This window comes from Petromyzon marinus, chromosome 78, assembly GCF_048934315.1.
Source record: "Petromyzon marinus isolate PM22_M1 ecotype Great Lakes invasive population chromosome 78, UKy_Petmar_22M1.pri1.0, whole genome shotgun sequence".
Lineage (NCBI taxonomy): Eukaryota > Metazoa > Chordata > Hyperoartia > Petromyzontiformes > Petromyzontidae > Petromyzon > Petromyzon marinus.
Genome location: NC_133744.1, coordinates 3,687,333 through 3,708,138, shown reverse-complemented (window position 1 = coordinate 3,708,138; position 20,806 = coordinate 3,687,333).

The following is a 20,806-nucleotide window of genomic DNA, read 5'->3' as shown; positions in this document are numbered from 1 at the left end:
GTGCTGAAAATAATAATTTAAGAGGCCCTTAGTGAGAGAGTGAGTGAGTGAGCGAGAGAGAGAGAGAGGGGGAAAAAGTTGGGATAGAGGGAGGGTGGAGTAAAGTGAGTCTCTAAATCCCGACGGATATCAGCCTGTCAAGACGGATCGCTTGTTTCAGAGTCACTGTGGAGAGTGGAGCCTTAGGCTAAGGGGGTGAGGGGGCGGTAATCCTCATCTGTTCCATCTTGGACTGTCTCTGTGTGGTGGTGAGTCTGCGTGTGTCTGTGTGTGTGTCTCTGTGTGGTGGTGGTGAGTCTGTGGGTGTCTGTGTGTGTGTCTCTCTGTGGTGGTGAGTCTGTGGGTGTCTGTGAGTGTGTCTCTGTGTGGTGGTGAGTCTGTGGGTGTCTGTGTGTGTGTCTCTGTGTGTGGTGGTGAGTCTGTGGGTGTCTGTGTGTGTGTCTCTGTGTGGTGGTGAGTCTGTGGGTGTCTGTGTGTGTGTCTGTGTGGTGGTGAGTTTGTGGATGTCTGTGTGTGTGTGTCTGTCTGAGTCTGTGGGTCTCTGTGTGGTGAGTCTGTGGGTCTCTGTTTGGTGAGTGTGTGGGTCTCTGTGTGGTGAGTCTATGGGTATCTGTGTGGTGAGTCTATGGGTCTCTGTGTGGTGAGTCTGTGGGTCTCTGTGTGGGTGAGTCTGTGGGTGTCTGTGTGGTGAGTCTGTGGGTCTCTGTGTGGTGAGTCTGTGGGTCTCTGTGTGGTGAGTCTATGGGTGTCTGTGTGGTGAGTCTGTGGGTCTCTGTGTGGTGAGTGTGTGGGTGTCTCTGTGTGGTGAGTCTGTGGGTCTATGTGTGGTGAGTCTATGGGCCTCTGTGTGGTGAGTCTGTGGGTCTCTGTGTGGTGAGTCTGTGGGTCTCTGTGTGGTGAGTGTGTGGGTGTCTCTGTGTGGTGAGTCTGTGGGTCTATGTGTGGTGAGTTTATGGGCCTCTGTGTGGTGAGTTTGTGGGTCTCTGTGTGGTGAGTCTGTGGGTCTCTGTGTGGTGAGTCTGTGGGTCTCTGTGTGGTGAGTGTGTGGGTGTCTCTGTGTGGTGAGTCTGTGGGTCTATGTGTGGTGAGTCTATGGGCCTCTGTGTGGTGAGTGTGTGGGTCTCTGTGTGGTGAGTCTGTGGGTCTCTGTGCGGTGAGTCTGTGGGTGTCTGTGTGGTGAGTCTGTGGGTGTCTCTGTGTGGTGAGTCTGTGCGTCTCTGTGTGAGTCTGTGGGTCTCTGTGTGGTGAGTCTGTGGGTGTCTCTGTGTGGTGAGTCTGTGGGTGTCTGTGTGGTGAGTCTATGGGTCTCTGTGTGAGTCTGTGGGTCTCTGTGTGGTGAGTCTGTGGTTCTCTGTGTGGTGAGTCTATGGGTCTCTGTTGAGTGAGTCTGTGGGTCTCTGTGTGGTGAGTCTGTGGGTCTCTGTGTGGTGAGTCTGTGGGTCTCTGTGTGGTGAGTCTGTGGGTGTCTGTGTGGTGAGTCTATGGGTGTCTGTGTGGTGAGTGCGTGGGTCTCTGTGTGGTGAGTCTGTGGGTCTCTGTGTGGTGAGTCTGTGGGTCTCTGTGTGGTGAGTCTGTGGGTGTCTGTGTGGTGAGTCTGTGGGTGTCTGTGTGGTTGGTGTGTGGGTGTCTGTGCGGTGAGTCTGTGGGTCTCTATGTGGTGAGTCTGTGGGTCTCTGTGTGGTGACTCTGTGGGTGTCTGTGTGGTGGGTGTGTGGGTCTCTGTGTGGTGAGTCTGTGGGTCTCTGTGTGGTGAGTCTGTGGGTCTCTGTGTGGTGAGTCTGTGGGTTTCTGTGTGGTGAGTCTGTAGGTCTCTGTGTGGTGAGTCTGTAGGTCTCTGTGTGGTGAGTTTGTGGGTCTCTGTGTGGTGAGTCTGTGGGTGTCTGTGTGGTGAGTCTGTGGGTCTCTATGTGGTGAGTCTGTGGGTCTCTGTGTGGTGAGTCTGTGGGTCTCTATGTGGTGAGTCTGTGGGTCTCTGTGTGGTGAGTTTGTGGGTCTCTGTGTGGTAAGTCTGTGGGTCTCTGTGTGGTGAGTCTATGGGTCTCTGTGTGGTGAGTCTGTGGGTCTCTGTGTGGTGAGTCTGTGGGTCTCTGTGTGGTGAGTCTGTGGGTCTCTGTGTGGTGTGTCTATGGGTCTCTGTGTGAGTGAGTCTGTGGGTATCTGTGTAAGTCTGTGGGTCTCTGTGGGTCTATGTGTGAGTGTGTCTATAGGTCTCTGTGTGATGGGTCTCTCTGTGTAATGGGTGTGAGGGTGTCTGTGTGGTGAGTGTGTGGGTCTCTGCGTGTGTCTATGGGTCTCTGTGTGATGGGTCTCTGTGTGATGGGTCTCTGTGTGTCTAAGGGTCTCTGTGGGTCTCTGTGTGATGGGTCTCTGTGTGTGTCTATGGGTCTCTGTGTGTGTCTATGGGTATCTATGGGTCTCTGTGTGGTGAGTGTGTGTGTCTCTGTGTGTATGGGTCCGTGATTAATGTGATCTCGGATGGATGAGTCGCTAATTAGTTGAGGCTGTGGGTCTCTGTGTGGTGTGTCTATGGGTCTCTGTGTGATTCTGTGTGGTGAGTGTGTGGGTCTCTCTGTGTAAGTCTATGGGTCTCTGTGGGTCTCTGTGTGGTGAGTCTATGGGTCTCTGTGTGATGGGTCTCTGTGTGGTGAGTCTATGGGTTTATGTGTCTCTCTGCGTGTGTATCGGTTCGTGATTAATGGGATCTCGGGTGGATGAGTCGCTAATTAGTTGAGGCTGTGAGTCTCTGTGCGTGTTTCTGTGTGTATGGGTGTCTGTGTGTGGGTCTATGTGTGATGGGTCTCTGTGTGGTGAGTGTGTGGGTCTCTGTGTGTGGCTATGGGTCTCTGTGTAAGTCTATGGGTCTCTGTGTAAGTCTATGGGTCTCTGTGTGTGTGTCTCTGTGTGTGTATGGGTCTTTGTGTGATGGGTCTCTGTGTAATTCTACGGGTCTCTGTGTAAGTCTATGGGTTTCTATGGGTCTCTGTGTGTATGGGTCCGTGATTAATGGGATCTGGGGTGGATGAGTCGGAATTAGTTGAGGCTGTGGGTCTCTGTGTGGTGAGTCTATGGGTCTCTGTGTGTGTGTCTCTGTGTGGTGAGTCTATGGGTTTCTGTGTCTCTCTGTGTGTATGGGTCCGTGATTAATGGGATCTCGGGTGGATGAGTCGCTACTTAGTTGAGGCTGTGGGTCTCTGTGTGTGTCTATGGGTGTCTGTGTGATGAGTCTATAGGTCTCTGTGTGGTGAGTCTATGGGTCTCTGTGTGTGTCTATGGGTGTCTGTGTAGTGAGTCTGTGGGTCTCTGTGTGGTGAGTCTATCGGTCTCTGTGTGTGTCTATGGGTCTCTGTGTGGTGAGTCTATGGGTGTCTGTGTGTCTATGGGTGTCTGTGTGGTGAGTCTGTGGGTTTCTGTGTGGTGAGTCTGTGGGTCTCTGTGTGGTGAGTCTGTGGGTCTCTGTGTGGTGAGTCTGTGGGTCTCTGTGTAAGTCTATGGGTCTCTGTCTGGTGAGTCTGTGGGTCTCTGTGTAGTGAGTCTATGGGTCTCTGTGTGGTGAGTCTGTGGGTCTCTGTGTGTATGAGTCTCTGTGTGGTGTGTCTATGGGTTTCTATAGGTCTCTGTGTGTATGGGTTCGTGATTAATGGGATCTCGGGTGAATGAGTCGCTAATTAGTTGAGGCTGTGGGTCTCTGTGTGTGTCTATGGGTCTCTGTGTGGTGTGTCTATGGGTGTCTGTGTGATGAGTCTATGGGTCTCTGTGTGGTGAGTCTTTGGGTCTCTGTGTGGTGAGTATGTGGGTCTCTATGTAGTGAGTCTGTGGGTCTCTGTGTGGTGAGTCTGTGGGTATCTGTGTGGTGAGTCTGTGGGTCTCTGTGTGGTGAGTCTGTGGGTCTCTATGTGGTGAGTCTGTGGGTCTCTCTGTGTGTCTATGTGTCTCTGTGGGTCTCTGTGTAAGTCTATCGGTCTCTGTGTGTATGGGTCTCTCTGTGTAAGTCTATGGGTCTCTGTGTGATGGGTCTTTGTGTAAGTCTATGGGTCTCTGTGTGTGTCTAAGGGTTTCTGTGGGTCTTTGTGTCTATTGGTCCGTGATTAATGGGATCTCAGGTGGATGAGTCGCTAAATAGTTGAGGCTGTGGGTCTCTGTGGGTCTCTGTGTGGTGAGTCTATGGGTCTCTGTGTGGTGGTGAGTGTGTGGGTCTCTGTGTGGTGAGTCTATGGGTCTCTGTGTGTGTGTCTCTGTGTGGTGTGTCTATGGGTTTCTGTGTGTATGGGTCTCTGTGTAGTGAGTCTATGGGTTTCTATGGGTCTCTGTGTGTATGGGTCCGTGATTAATGTGATCTCGGGTGGATGAGTCGCTAATTAGTTGAGGCTGTGGGTCTCTCTGTGATGAGTCTATGGGTCTCTGTGTGGTGAGTCTATGCGTCTCTGTGTGGTGAGTCTGTGGGTCTCTGTGTGGTGAGCCTATGGGTCTCTGTGTGGTGGGTCTGTCGGTCTCTGTGTAAGTCTATGGGTCTCTGTGTGGTGAGTCTGTGGGTGTCTGGGTAAGTCTATGGGTCTCTGCATGGTGAGTCTATGGGTCTCTGTGTGGTGAGTCTATGGGTCTCTGTGTGGTGAGTCTGTGGGGCTCTGTGTAAGTCTATGGGTCTCTGTGTGGTGAGTCTGTGGGTCTCTGTGTAGTGAGTCTATGGGTCTCTGTGTGGTGAGTCTGTGGGTCTCTGTGTGTATGAGTCTCTGTGTGGTGTGTCTATGGGTTTCTATAGGTCTCTGTGTGTATGGGTCCGTGATTAATGGGATCTCGGGTGGACGAGTCGCTAATCAGTTGAGGCTGTGGGTCTCTGTCTGATGAGTGTGTGTGGTGAGTGTGTGGGTCTATGTGTGTATGGGTGTCTGTGTGGTGAGTCTGTGGGTCTATGTGTGGTGAGTCTATGGGTCTCTGTGTGGTGAGTCTATGGTCTCTCTGTGTTTCTATGTGTCTCTGTGGGTCTCTATGTAAGTCTATAGGTCTCTGTGTGTATGGTTCCGTGATTAATGGGATCTCGGGTGGATGAGTCGCTAATTAGTTGAGGCTGTGGGTCTCTGTGTGGTGAGTCTATGGGTCTCTGTGTTTTTGAGTCTGTGGGTCTCTGTGTGGTGAGTCTGTGGGTCTCTGTGTGGTGAGTCTGTGGGTCTCTGTGTGGTGAGTCTGTGGGTGTCTGTGTGGTGAGTCTGTGGGTCACTGTGTGGTGAGTCTATGGGTCTCTGTGTGGTGAGTCTATGGGTCTCTGTGTAGTGAGTCTGTGGGTCTTTGTGTGGTGAGTCTGTGGGTCTCTGTATGGTGAGTCTGTGGGTCTCTGTGTTTTTGAGTCTGTGGGTCTCTGTGTGGTGAGTCTGTGGGTCTCTGTGTGGTGAGTCTGTGGGTCTCTGTGTGGTGAGTCTGTGGGTGTCTGTGTGGTGAGTCTGTGGGTCACTGTGTGGTGAGTCTATGGGTCTCTGTGTGGTGAGTCTATGGGTCTCTGTGTGGTGAGTCTATGGGTCTCTGTGTGGTGAGTCTGGGGTCTCTGTGTGAGTGAGTCTGTGGGTTTCTGTGTGTGAGTCTGGGGTCTCTGTGTGGTGAGTCTATGGGTCTCTGTGTAAGTCTATGGGTCTCTGTGTGTGTCTATGGGTCTCTGTGTAGGTCTATGGATCTCTGTGTCGTGAGTCTATGGGTCTCTGTGTAAGTCTATGGGTCTCTGTGTGAGTGTGTCTATGGGTCTCTGTGTAAGTCTATGGGTCTCTGTGTGAGTGTGTCTATGGGTCTTTGTGTAAGTCTATGGGTCTCTGTGTGATGGGTCTCTGTAAGTCTATGGGTCTCTGTGTTTGTCTATGGGTCTCTGTGTAAGTCTATGGGTCTCTGTGTGGTGTGTCTATGGGTTTCTGTGGGTCTCTGTGTGTATGGGTCCGTGATTAATGGGATCTCGGGTGGATGAGTCGCTAATTAGTTGAGGCTGTGGGTCTCTCTGTAAGTCTATGGGTCTCTGTGTGTGTCTATGGGTCTCTGTGTAAGTCTATGGGTCTCTGTGTGTGTCTATGGGTCTCTGTGTAAGTCTATGGGTCTCTGTGTGTCTCTGTGTAAGTCTGTGTGTCTCTGTGTGAGTCTATGGGTCTCTGTGTGATGGGTCTCTGTGTGAGTCTATGGGTCTCTGTGTGATGAGTCTCTGTGTAAGTCTATGGGTCTCTGTGTGTGTCTATGGGTCTCTGTGTGGCTATGGGTTTCTGTGGATCTCTTTGTAAGTCTATGGGTCTCTGTGTAATGGGTCTCTGTGTAAGTCTATGGGTCTCTGTTTGTGTCTATGGGTCTCTGTGTAAGTCTATAGGTCTGTGTGTGTATGGGTCCATGATTAATGGGATCTCGGGTGGATGAGTCGCTAATTAGTTGAGGCTGTGGGTCTCTGTGTGTGTCTATGGGTCTCTGTGGGTCTCTGTGTAAGTCTATGGGTCTCTGTGTCATGGGTCTCTGTGTAAGTCTATGGGTCTGTGTGTGTCTATGGGTCTCTGTGTAAGTCTATGGGTCTCTGTGTGATGGGTCTCTGTGTAAGTCTATGGGTCTCTGTGTGTGTCTATGGGTCTCTGTGTGTCTCTGTGTAAGTCTATGGGTCTCTGTGTGATGGGTCTCTGTGTAAGTCTATGGGTCTCTGTGTGATGGGTCTCTGTGTAAGTCTATGGGTCTCTGTGTGTGTCTATGGGTCTCTGTGTGTCTATGGGTCTCTGTGTGTCTCTGTGTAAGTCTATGGGTCTCAGTGTGATGGGTCTCTGTGTAAGTCTATATGTCTCTGTGTGTATGGGTCCGTGATTAATGGGATCTCGGGTGGATGAGTCGCTAATTAGTTGAGGCTGTGGGTCTCTGTGTGGTGAGTCTATGGGTCTCTGTGTGTAAGTCTGTGGGTCTCTGTGTAAGTCTATGGGTCTCTGTGTGATGGGTCTCTGTGTAAGTCTATGGGTCTCTGTGTGTCTCTGTGTAAGTCTATGGGTCTCAGTGTAATGGGTCTCTGTGTAAGTCTATGGGTCTTTGTGTGTGTCTATGGGTCTCTGTGTAAGTCTATGGGTCTCTGTGTGTGTCTATGGGTCTCTGTGTAAGTCTATGGGTCTCTGTGTGTCTCTGTGTAAGTCTATGGGTCTCTGTGTGAGTCTATGGGTCTCTGTGTGATGGGTCTCTGTGTGAGTCTATGGGTCTCTGTGTGATGAGTCTCTGTGTAAGTCTATGGGTCTCTGTGTGAGTCTATGGGTCTCTCTGTGATGGGTCTCTGTGTAAGTCTATGGGTCTCTCTGTAATGGGTCTCTGTGTAAGTCTATGGGTCTCTGTGTGATGGGTCTCTGTGTAAGTCTATGGGTCTCTGTATAAGTCTATGGGTCTCTGTGTGTCTCTGTGTAAGTCTATGGGTCTCTGTGTGTCTCTGTGTAAGTCTATGGGTCTCTGTGTGATGGGTCTCTGTGTAAGTCTATGGGTCTGTGTGTGTCTATGGGTCTCTGTTTCAGTCTATGGGTCTCTGTGTGTCTCTGTGTAAGTCTATGGGTCTCTGTGTAAGTCTATGGGTCTCTGTGTGTGTCTATGGGTCTCTGTGTAAGTCTATTGGTCTCTGTGTGTCTCTGTGTAAGTCTATGGGTCTCTGTGTAAGTCTATGGGTCTCTGTGTAAGTCTATGGGTCTCTGTGTAAGTCTATGGGTCTCTCTGTGTGTCTATGGGTCTCTGTGTAAGTCTATGGGTCTCTGTGTGTCTCTGTGTAAGTCTATGGGTCTCTGTGTAAGTCTATGGGTCTCTGTGTGTCTCTGTGTAAGTCTATGAGTCTCTGTGTGATGGGTCTCTGTGTAAGTCTATGGGTCTCTGTGTGTGTCTATGGGTCTCTGTGTAAGTCTATGGGTCTCTGTGTCATGGGTCTCTGTGTAAGTCTATGGGTCTGTGTGTGTCTATAGGTCTCTGTGTGTGTATGGGTCTCTGTGTGTCTCTGTGTAAGTCTATGGGTCTCTGTGTGATGGGTCTCTGTGTAAGTCTATGGGTCTCTGTGTGTGTGTATGGGTCTCTGTGTAAGTCTATGGGTCTCTGTGTGTGTCTATGGGTCTCTGTGTGTGTCTATGGGTCTCTGTGTAACTCTATGGGTCTCTGTGTAAGGCTATGGGTCTCTGTGTGATGGGTCTCTGTGTAAGTCTATGGGTCTCTGTGTGATGGGTCTATGTGTAAGTCTATATGTCTCTGTGTGTATGGGTCCGTGATTAATGGGATCTCGCGTGGATGAGTCGCTAATTAGTTGAGGCTGTGGGTCTCTGTATGATGGGTGTCTCTGTGTAAGTCTATGGGTCTCTGTGTAAGTCTATGGGTCTCTGTGTGTCACTGTGTAAGTCTATGGGTCTCTGTGTGATGGGTCTCTGTGTAAGTCTATGGGTCTCTGTGTGTGTCTATGGGTCTCTGTGTACGTCTATGGGTCTCTGTGTGTGTCTATGGGTCTCTGTGTGTCTCTGTGTGAGTCTATGGGTCTCTGTGTAAGTCTATGGGTCTCTGTGTGAGTTTATGGGTCTCTGTGTAAGTCTATGGGTCTCTGTGCGTCTCTGTGTAAGTCTATGGGTCTCTGTGTGATGGGTCTCTGTGTAAGTCTATGGGTCTCTGTGTGATGGGTCTCTGTGTAAGTCTATGGGTCTCTGTGTGATGGGTCTCTGTGTAAGTCTATGGGTCTCCGTGTGATGGGTCTCTGTGTAAGTCTATATGTCTCTGTGTGTATGGGTCCGTGATTAATGGGATCTCGGGTGGATGAGTCGCTAATTAGTTGAGGCTGTGGGTCTCTGTGTAAGTCTATGGGTCTCTGTGTGATGGGTCTCTGTGTAAGTCTATGGGTCTCTGTGTGATGGGTCTCTGTGTAAGTCTATATGTCTCTCTGTGTGTATGGGTCCGTGATTAATGGGATCTCGGGTGGATGAGTCTCTGTGTGTGTCTATGGGTCTCTGTGTGATGGGTCTCTGTGTGATGGGTCTCTGTGTAAGTCTATGGGTCTCTGTGTGTTAAATGGGTCTCTGTGTAAGTCTATGGGTCTCTGTGTGATGGGTCTCTGTGTAAGTCTATGGGTCTCCGTGTGATGGGTCTCTGTGTAAGTCTATATGTCTCTGTGTGTATGGGTCCGTGATTAATGGGATCTCGGGTGGATGAGTCGCTAATTAGTTGAGGCTGTGGGTCTCTGTGTAAGTCTATGGGTCTCTGTGTGATGGGTCTCTGTGTAAGTCTATGGGTCTCTGTGTGATGGGTCTCTGTGTAAGTCTATATGTCTCTCTGTGTGTATGGGTCCGTGATTAATGGGATCTCGGGTGGATGAGTCTCTGTGTGTGTCTATGGGTCTCTGTGTGATGGGTCTCTGTGTGATGGGTCTCTGTGTAAGTCTATGGGTCTCTGTGTGTTAAATGGGTCTCTGTGTAAGTCTATGGGTCTCTGTGTGATGGGTCTCTGTGTAAGTCTATGGGTCTCCGTGTGATGGGTCTCTGTGTAAGTCTATATGTCTCTGTGTGTATGGGTCCGTGATTAATGGGATCTCGGGTGGATGAGTCGCTAATTAGTTGAGGCTGTGGGTCTCTGTGTGATGAGTGTGTGTGGTGAGTGTGTGGATCTCTGTGTGTATGGGTGTCTGTGTGGTGAGTCTGTAGGTCTCTGTGTGGTGAGTCTGTAGGTCTCTGTGTGTGAGTCTGTGGGTCTCTGTGTGTAAGTCTATGGGTCTCTGTGTGTCTATGGGTTTCTATAGGTCTCTGTGTGTATGGGTCCGTGATTAATGGGATCTCGGGTGGATGAGTCGCTAATTAGTTGAGGCTGTGGGTCTCTGTGTAAGTCTATGGGTCTCTGTGTAAGTCTATGGGTCTCTGTGTAAGTCTATGGGTCTCTGTGTGATGGGTCTCTGTGTAAGTCTATATGTCTCTGTGTGTGTCTATGGGTCTCTGTGTAAGTCTATAGGTCTCTGTGTGTATGGGTCTCTGTGTGTAAGTCTGTGGGTCTCTGTGTAAGTCTATGGGTCTCTGTGTGATGGGTCTCTGTGTAAGTCTATAGGTCTCTGTGTGTATGGGTCCGTGATTAATGGGATCTCGGGTGGATGAGTCGCTAATTAGTTGAGGCTGAGGGTTGTCAGCTCGCACCGCTGAACGAACATCAGACGAAGTTGGGAGAGAGAGGGGGGGAGAGGGGGGGGAGTGGGGGGAGGGGTGGAGGGGAGGGGTGAGTTGGGGGGTGACGTTTTTTGGTGCAGTCATCTCAGGCAGTCAACCCATGGCACCTGCACGGTCTGTCACGTGACCTCCGCCTCATGCACCTAGCCTGGCACAGTGGTTAGCGCACTGTGTGTGTGTGTGGAGTGGTGGTGCAGTGGTTAGCGCACTGTGTGTGTGAGTGTGTGGAGTGGTGGTGCAGTGGTTAGCGCACTGTGTGTGAATGGGGAGTGGTGGTGCAGTGGTTAGCGCACTGTGTGTGTGAGTGGGGAGTGGTGGTGCAGTGGTTAGCGCACTGTGTGTGTGAGTGGGGAGTGGTGGTGCAGTGGTTAGCGCAGTGTGTGTGTGAGTGTGAGGAGTGGTGGTGCAGTGGTTAGCGCATTGTGTGTGTGTGAGTGGGGAGTGGTGGTGCAGTGGTTAGCGCACTGTGTGTGAATGGGGAGTGGTGGTGCAGTGGTTAGCGCACTGTGTGTATGTGGGGAGTGGTGGTGCAGTGGTTAGCGCACTGTGTGTGTGAGTGGGGAGTGGTGGTGCAGTGGTTAGCGCACTGTGTGTGAGTGAGGAGTGGTGGTGCAGTGGTTAGCGCACTGTGTGTGAGAGTGGGGAGTGGTGGTGCAGTGGTTAGCGCAGTGTGTGTGTGTGTGTGAGTCACTAAGTGACTGGGTGAGTGGGTGGGTGAGTGAATGGGTGGGTGAGTGTGTGGGTGAGTGAATTGGTTAATGAATGGGTGAGTGAATGGGTGGGTGAGTGTGTTGGTGAGTGTGTGAGTGACTGACTGACTGGGCCAGTGAGTGAATGGGTGGGTGAGTGAATGGGTGAGTGAATGGATGAGTGAATGGGTGAGTGAATGAGTGAGTGGGTGGGTGAGTCAGTAAGTGACTGGGTGAGTGCGTGGGTGAGTGAGTGAATGGGTGAGTGAATGGGTGAGTGAATGGGTGAGTGGGTGGGTGAGTGAATGGCTCAGTGAACGGGTGAGTGAATGGGTGAGTGAATGGGTGAGTCGGTGGGTGAGTCAGTAAGTGACTGGGTGAGTGGGTGGGTGAGTGAATAGGTGAGTGGGTGGGTGAGTGGGTGGGTGGGTGAGTGAGTGAGTGTGTGAGTGAGTGACTGACTGACTGGGCGAGCGAGTGAATGGGTGAGTGAGTGGGTGAGTAAGTGGGTGAGTCAGTACGTGACTGGGTGGGTGATTTGGTGAGTGATTGAGTCAGTGGGTGAGTGAGTGCATGAGTAATTGGGTGAGTGGGTGATTGAGCTGGTGAGTGAGTGATTTGGTGGGTGGATATGTAAGTGGATGAGTGGGCGGGTGGGTGAGTCAATGAGTGGGTGGGTGAGTGGGTGCCCCTTTGAGTGTGACAGCATTTGACTCTGCAGCCTGCTGAAGGCTACCTGGGGGAGCTTTGTCTGTGTCTGTGTGAGTAACAGCACTTGCCCCTACTGCCCTGCCACAGGCTACCTGGGGGAGCTTTGTCTGTGTCTGTGTGACAGCACTTGTCCCTACAGCCGTGCTAGAGGCTACCTGGGGGAGCTTTGTCTGTGTCTGTGTGACAGCCACTTGCCCCTACAGCCCTGCTACAGGCTACCTGGGGGAGCTTTGTCTGTGTCTGTGTGACAGCACTTGTCCCTACAGCCGTGCTAGAGGCTACCTGGGGGAGCTTTGTCTGTGTCTGTGTAACAGCACTTGCCCCTACAGCTCTGCTAGAGGCTACCTGGGGGAGCTTTATCTGTGTGAGTAACAGCACTTGCCCCTACAGCCTTCTAGAGGCTACCTGGGGGAGCTTTGTCTGTGTGTGTGGGTAACAGCACTTGCCCCTCCAGCCTACTGGAGGCTACCTGGGGTAGCTTTGTCTGTGTAACAGCACTTGCCGCTACACCTTACTGGAGGCTACCTGGGGGAGCATTGTCTGTGTGACAGCACTTGCCCCTACACGCTTGCAAGAGGCTACCTGGGGGAGCTTTGTCTCTGTGTATGACAGACACTTGCCCCTACAGCATGCTAGAGGCTACCTGGGGGAGCTTTGTCTGTGTCTGTGTGTGTGACAACACTTGCCCCTACAGCCCTGCTAGAGGCTACCTGGGGTAGCTTTGTCTGTGTGTGTGAGTAACAACACTTGCCCCTACAGCCCTGTTAGAGGCTACCTGGGGGAGCTTTGTCTTTGTGTGTGTGGGTGACACTGCACTTGCCCCTACAGCCTGCTAGAGGCTACCTGGGGGCGCTTTGTCTGTGTGTGTGGGTGACACTGCACTTGCCCCTACAGCCTACAGGAGGCTACCTGGGGGCGCTTTGTCTGTGTCTGTGTGTGTCACAGCACTTGCCCCTACAGCCTACAGCAGGCTACCTGGGGCAGCTTTGTCTGTGTGTGTGTGGGTGACACTGCACTTGCCCCTACAGCCTGCTAGAGGCTACCTGGGGGAGCTTTGTCTGTGTGTGTGTGGTGGCTCTGAGTGAGACTCAAGAGGCTACCTGGGGGCGCTTTGCCTGTGTCTGTGTGTGTCACAACACTTGCCCCTACAGCCTACAGGAGGCTACCTGGGGGAGCTTTGTCTGTGTGTGTGTGTGTGGTGGCTCTGAGTGAGACTCAAGAGGCTACCTGGGGGAGCTTTGCCTGTGTGTGACTGCACTTGCCCCTACAGCCTGCTAGAGGCTACCTGGGGGAGCTTTGTCTGTCTGTGTGTGTGGGTGACACTGCACTTGCCCCTACAGCCTGCTAGAGGCTACCTGGGAGAGCTTTGTCTCTGTGTGTGTGTGTGGGTGGTGGCTCTGAGTGAGACTCAAGAGGCTACCTGGGGGAGCTTTGTCTGTCTGTGTGTGTGGGTGACACTGCACTTGCCCCTACAGCCTGCTAGAGGCTACCTGGGGGAGCTTTGTCTCTGTGTGTGTGTGGGTGGTGGCTCTGAGTGAGACTCAAGAGGCAAGCGTCTCCCGAAATCCATTAGAGAGAAGTCTGACGCCTGGGTGGGGTCCAGACACAGACGACTCACACACTCACTCACACACTCACCTACACACCTACACACTCACTCACCTACACACCTACACACACCTACACACCTACACACACCTACTCACTCACACACCTACACACTCACTCACACACTCACCTACACACCTACACACACCTACTCACTCACACACCTACACACACCTACACACTCACACCTACACACCTACACACACACCAACACACACTCACACTAACACACTCACACACTCACTCACCTACACACAACTACTCACACCTACACACACACACCTACACACACTCACTCACTCACACACCTACACACACCTACACACAAACTCACACCTACACACTCACACACACACTCACACACTCACACTCACTCACACACCTACACACTCACACCTACACACCTACACACACCTACACACACTCACACACCTACACACATTCACACCTACACACACACCTACACACACTCACACTCACACACACCTACACACACCTACACACCTACACACACTCACCTACACACCTACACACACACACTCACACACACTCACACTCACTCACTCACACACACTAACACACTCATCTACACACACTCACCTACACACCTACTCACTCACTCACACTCACCTACACACCTACACACACCTACACACACCTACTCACTCACTCACACTCACCTACACACCTACACACACCTACACACACCTACTCACTCACACACACTCACACTCACACACCTACACACACCTACACACACACACCTACACACAACTACTCACACACACTCACACACCTACACACTCACTCACACACTCACTCACACCTACACACACTCACACCTACACACACACACCTACACACCTACACACACTCACTCACACACACTCACACTCACCTACACACCTACACACACTCACACACACTCACTCACACACCTACACACACACTCACTCACACCTACACACTCACTCACTCACACACCTACACACTCACCAACACACACTCACACTAACACACTCACACACTCACTCACCTACACACAACTACTCCCACCTACACACACACACCTACAAACACTCACTCACACACCTACACACTCACTCACACACACTCACACTCACACACCTACACACACCTACACACCTACACACACCTACTCACTCACTCACACTAACACACTCACACACCTACACACACCTACACACACACACCTACACACAACTACTCACACACACTCACACACCTACACACTCACTCACACACTCACTCACTCACACCTACACACACTCACACCTACACACACACACCTACACACCTACACACACTCACTCACACACACTCACACTCACCTACACACCTACACACACTCACACACACTCACTCACACACCTACACACACACTCACTCACACCTACACACTCACTCACTCACACACCTACACACTCACACACACTCACCTACACACACACACTCACACCTACACACTCACACACACACACCTACACACTCACACACTCACTCACTCACTCACACACTCACACTCACCTACACACCTACAGACACCTACACACACACTCACACCTACACACAACTACTCACACACCTACTCACACTCACCTACACACCTACACACACCTACACACTCACTCACTCACACTCACCTACACACACTCACACCTACACACCTACTCACACTCACTCACACTCACACCTACTCACACTCACACCTACACACTCACACACACCTACACACTCACTCACACACTCACACACACACTCACACCTACTCACACTCACCTACACACCTACACACACCTACTCACACACACTCACACTCAAACCTACACACTCACACACACTCACACACTCACACACACTCACACACACACTCACACACACACTCACACCTACACACACACTCACACACACTCACACACACACACTCACACACCTACTCACACTCACACACACCTACACACACCTACACACACACACCTACACACTCACATACACACCTACTCACACACACTCACTCACTCACACACCTACTCACACCTACACACTCACTCACACACCTACTCATACTCACCTACACACCTACACACCTACACACACACACTCACACCTACACACTCACTCACACTCACTCACACACTCACACACTCACACCTACACACACCTACACACAACTACTCACACACCTACTCACACTCACACCTACACACTCCAAAACACCTACACACACTCACTCACACCTACACACTCACACACCTACACACACTCACTCACACCTACACACTCACACACACTCACACTCACCTACACACACCTATACCTACTCACTCACTCACACCTACACACACCTACACTCACTCACACACCTACACACACCTACTCACACACCTACACACGCACACACTTACACACACCTACACACACACACCTACTCACACTCACGTACACACACACTCACCTACACACACTCACCTACACACACACTAAGACACTCACTCACACACCTACTCACACTCACACACACTCACACACACACACTCACACCTACACACTCACACACACTCACACTCACCTACACACCTACACACACTCACCTACACACTCACACACACTCACACACACACACTCACACCTACACACTCACACACACACACTCACACCTACACACTCACACACACTCACACACACACTCACACACCTACACACACACACTCACACACACTCACACCTACACACACTCACCTACACACCTACACACACCTACACACTCACACCTACACACACCTACTCACACACCTACACACACACACACACTTACACACACCTACACACTCACACCTACACACACCTACTCACACCTACACACACACTCACACCCACACACTCACTCACACTCACACCTACTCACACTCACCTACACACCTACACACACCTACACACTCACACCTACACACCTACACACACTCACACCTACACACACCTACACACCTACACACACACTCACCTACTCACACACTCACACCTACACACACCTACTCACACTCACCTACACACACACACACTCACCTACTCACCCACTCCCTCACCCACTCACTCACCTAATCACCTACTCACCCACTCATTCACCTACTCACTCACACACTCAACTACTCACTCACCTACTCACTCACCTACTCACCTACTCACCTACTCACTCACCTACTCACTCACCTATTCACTCACCTACTCACCCACTCACTCACCTACTCACTCACCTACGCACCCACCCACTCACCCACTCACTCACCTACTCACTCACCTACTCACCCACTCACTCACCTACTCACTCACCCACTCACTCACCTACTCACCCACCCACTCACCTACTCACTCACCTACTCACCTACTCACTCACCTACTCACCTACTCAACTACTCACTCACCTACTCACCCATTCACCTACTCACTCACTCACTCACCTACTCACCCACTCACACACTCACTCACTCACCCACTCACCTACTCACTCACCTACTCACACACCGACTCACCAACTCACTCACCTACTCACCCACTCACCTACCCACTCACCTACTCACCTACCCACCCACTCACCTACCCACTCACCTACTCACCTACTAACCCACTCACCTACCCACTCACCTACTCACTGACCTACTCACCTACTCATCCACTCACCTACCCACTCACCTACTCACCTACTAACCCACTCACATACTCGCTGACCTACGCACCTACTCATACACTCACCTACTCACTGACCTATTCACTCACCTATTCACCCACTCACCCAATCACTCACCTACTCACTCACCTACTCACCCACTCACGTACCCACTCACTCACTTACTCACTCACATACTCACCTACACACTGACCAACTCACTCACCTACACACTCACTCACTCACCTACTCACCTACTCACTCATTGACTCACCAACTCACTCACCTACTCACTCACCTACTCACCTACTCACCTACTCACCTACTCACTCACTCACTCACCCACTCACTCACTCACCTACTCACTCACTCACTCACCCACTCACCCACTCACCTACTCACTCACCTACTCACCCACTCACATACCCACTCACCTACTCACCCACTCACCTATTCACTCACCCAATCACTCACCTACTCACTCACCTACTCACCCACTCACGTACCCACTCACTCACTCACCTACTCACTCACATACTCACCTACACACTGACCAACTCACTCACCTACTCACTCACTCACTCACCTACTCACCTACTCACTCATTGACTCACCAACTCACTCACCTACTCACTCACCTACTCACCTACTCACCTACTCACTCACCCACTCACTCACTCACCCACTCACTCACTCACCTACTCACTCACTCACTCACCCACTCACCCACTCACCTACTCACTCACCTACTCACCCACTCACATACCCACTCACCTACTCACCCACTCACCTATTCACTCACCCAATCACTCACCTACTCACCTACTCACCCACTGACCTACTCACTCACTCACTCACCTACTCACCCACTCACCTACTCACTCACTCACCCACTCACTCACCCACTCACCCACTGACTCACCCACTCACCTACTCACTCACCCAACCACTCACCTACTCACTCACCCACTCACTCACTCACCCACTCACTCACTCACCCACTCACTCACCCACACACACACACAGTGCGCTAACCACTGCACCACCACTCCCCACTCATTCACACAGTGCGCTAACCACTGCACCACCACTCCCCACACACACACAGTGCGCTAACCACTGCACCACCACTCCTCACTAACACATAGTGCGCTAACCACTGCACCACCACTCCCCACTCACACACAGTGCGCTAACCACTGCACCACCACTCCCCACTCACACACTCAAACAGTGCGCTAACCACTGCACCACCACTCCCCACACACACACAGTGCGCTAACCACTGCACCACCGCTCCCCACAAACTCACACAGTGCGCTAACCACTGCACCACCACTCCCCACACTCACACAGTGCGCTAACCACTGCACCACCACTCCCCACTCACACACAGTGAGCTAACCACTGCACCACCACTCCCCACTCACACACACATTGCGCTAACCACTGCACCACCACTCCCCACACACTCACACAGTGCGCTAACCACAGCACCACCACTCCCCACACACACACACAGTGCGCTAACCACTGCACCACCACTCCAACACACACAGTGCGCTAACCACTGCACCACCACTCCCCACTCCCCACTCACACAGTGCGCTAACCACTGCACCACCACTCCCTCACACACAGTGCGCTAACCACTGCACCACCACTCCCCACTCACACAGTGCGCTATCCACTGCACCACCACTCCCCACACACACACAGTGCGCTAATCACTGCACCACCACTCCCCACTCACTCACACAGTGCGCTAACCACTGCACCACCACTCCCCACACACACACAGTGCGCTAACCACTGCACCACCACTCCCACACACTAAGTGCGCTAACCACTGCACCACCACTCCCTACTCACACACAGTGCGCTAACCACTGCACCACCACTCCCTACTCACACACAGTGCGCTAACCACTGCACCACCACTCCCCACACACACAGTGCGCTAACCACTGCACCACCACTCCCCACTCATCCACCCACCCATTCACCCACTCACTCACTCACCCACCCACCCACTCACTCACCGACCCACCCACTCACCCACCCACCCACTCACTCACCCACACACTCACTCACCCACCCACCCACTCACTCACCGACCCACCCACTCACCCACCCACCCACTCACTCACCCACACACTCACTCACCCACCCACCCACCCACTCACTCACCCACCCACTCACTCACCCACCCACCCACTCACTCACCCACCCACCCACTCACTCACCCACCCACCCACTCACTCACTCACCCACCCACCCACTCACCCACCCACTCACTCACCCACCCACCCACTCACCCATCCACTCACTCACTCACCCACCCACCCACTCACTCACCCACTCATTCACCCACTCACTCACCCACTCACCCACCCACTCACTCACCCACCCACCCACTCACTCACCCACTCACTCACTCACCCACCCACCCACCCACTCACTCACCCACCCACCCACTCACCCACTCACTCACTCACCCACCCACTCACCCACTCACCCACCCACCCACCCACTCACCCACCCACTCACTCACTCACCCACCCACCCACTCACTCACCCACTCATTCACCCACTCACTCACCCACTCACCCACTCACTCACCCACTCACCCACCCACCCACTCACCCACTCACTCACTCACCCACCCACTCACCCACTCACCCACCCACTCATCCACTCACCCACTCACCCACCCACTCACCCACTCACTCACCCACCCACTCACCCACTCACCCACCCACTCACTCACCCACCCACTCACTCACCCACTCACCCACCCACTCACTCACCCACCCACTCACCCACCCACCCACCCACTCACTCACCCACTCACTCACCCACTCACCCACTCACCCACCCACCCACTCACCCACCCACCCACTCACTCACTCACCCACCCACCCACCCACTCACCCACTCACTCACTCACCCACCCACTCACCCACTCACCCACCCACTCATCCACTCACCCACTCACCCACCCACTCACCCACTCACTCACCCACCCACCCACTCACCCACCCACTCACTCACCCATCCACCCACCCACTCACCCCCACAATGTGAGTTTGAACACAGGCTGTCCTGTGCAGGAGATTGAAACTTGACACCAAAGCAGCAGCGGGCAGGTGCATCACAGCCGTCTTTGTCTCTCTTCTGTGTCTGTACAGCCCTCACCATCCTGCCACTCACTCACCAACCCCTCTACTCACCCACCCACTCAGTCACTCACTCACTCAGTCACTCACTCACTCACCCACTCACTCAGTCACTCACCCACTCACTTACTCAGTCACTCAGTCACTCACTCACTCAGTCACTCAGTCACTCACTCAGTCACTCAGTCACTCAGTCACTCACTCAGTCACTCAGTCACTCACTCAGTCACTCACTCACTCACCCACTCACTCACTCAGTCACTCACTCAGTCACTCACTCACTCAGTCACTCACTCACTCACCCACTCACTCACTCAGTCACTCATCCACTCACTCACTCACTCAGTCACTCACTCAGTCACTCACTCACTCAGTCACTCACTCACTCACCCACTCACTCACTCACCCACTCACTCACTCAGTCACTCACTCACTCAGTCACTCACTCACTCACTCAGTCACTCACTCACTCAGCCACTCAACCACTCACTCACCCACCCACTCACTCACTCAGTCACCCACTCACTCACTTAACCACCCACTCACTCACTCACCCACTCACCCAACCCCTCACTCACTCACCTTCTCACTCACTCACTCAGTCACTCACTCAGTCACTCACTCACTCACTCACCCACTCACTCAGTCACTCACTCACTCAGTCGCTCACTCAGTCACTCACCCACTCGCTCACTGACCCACCCACTAACTCACTCCGCCACTCACTCACCCACTCACTCACCCCCCACTCACTCACCCATACCCCTACTCACCCACTCACTCACTCACCACACA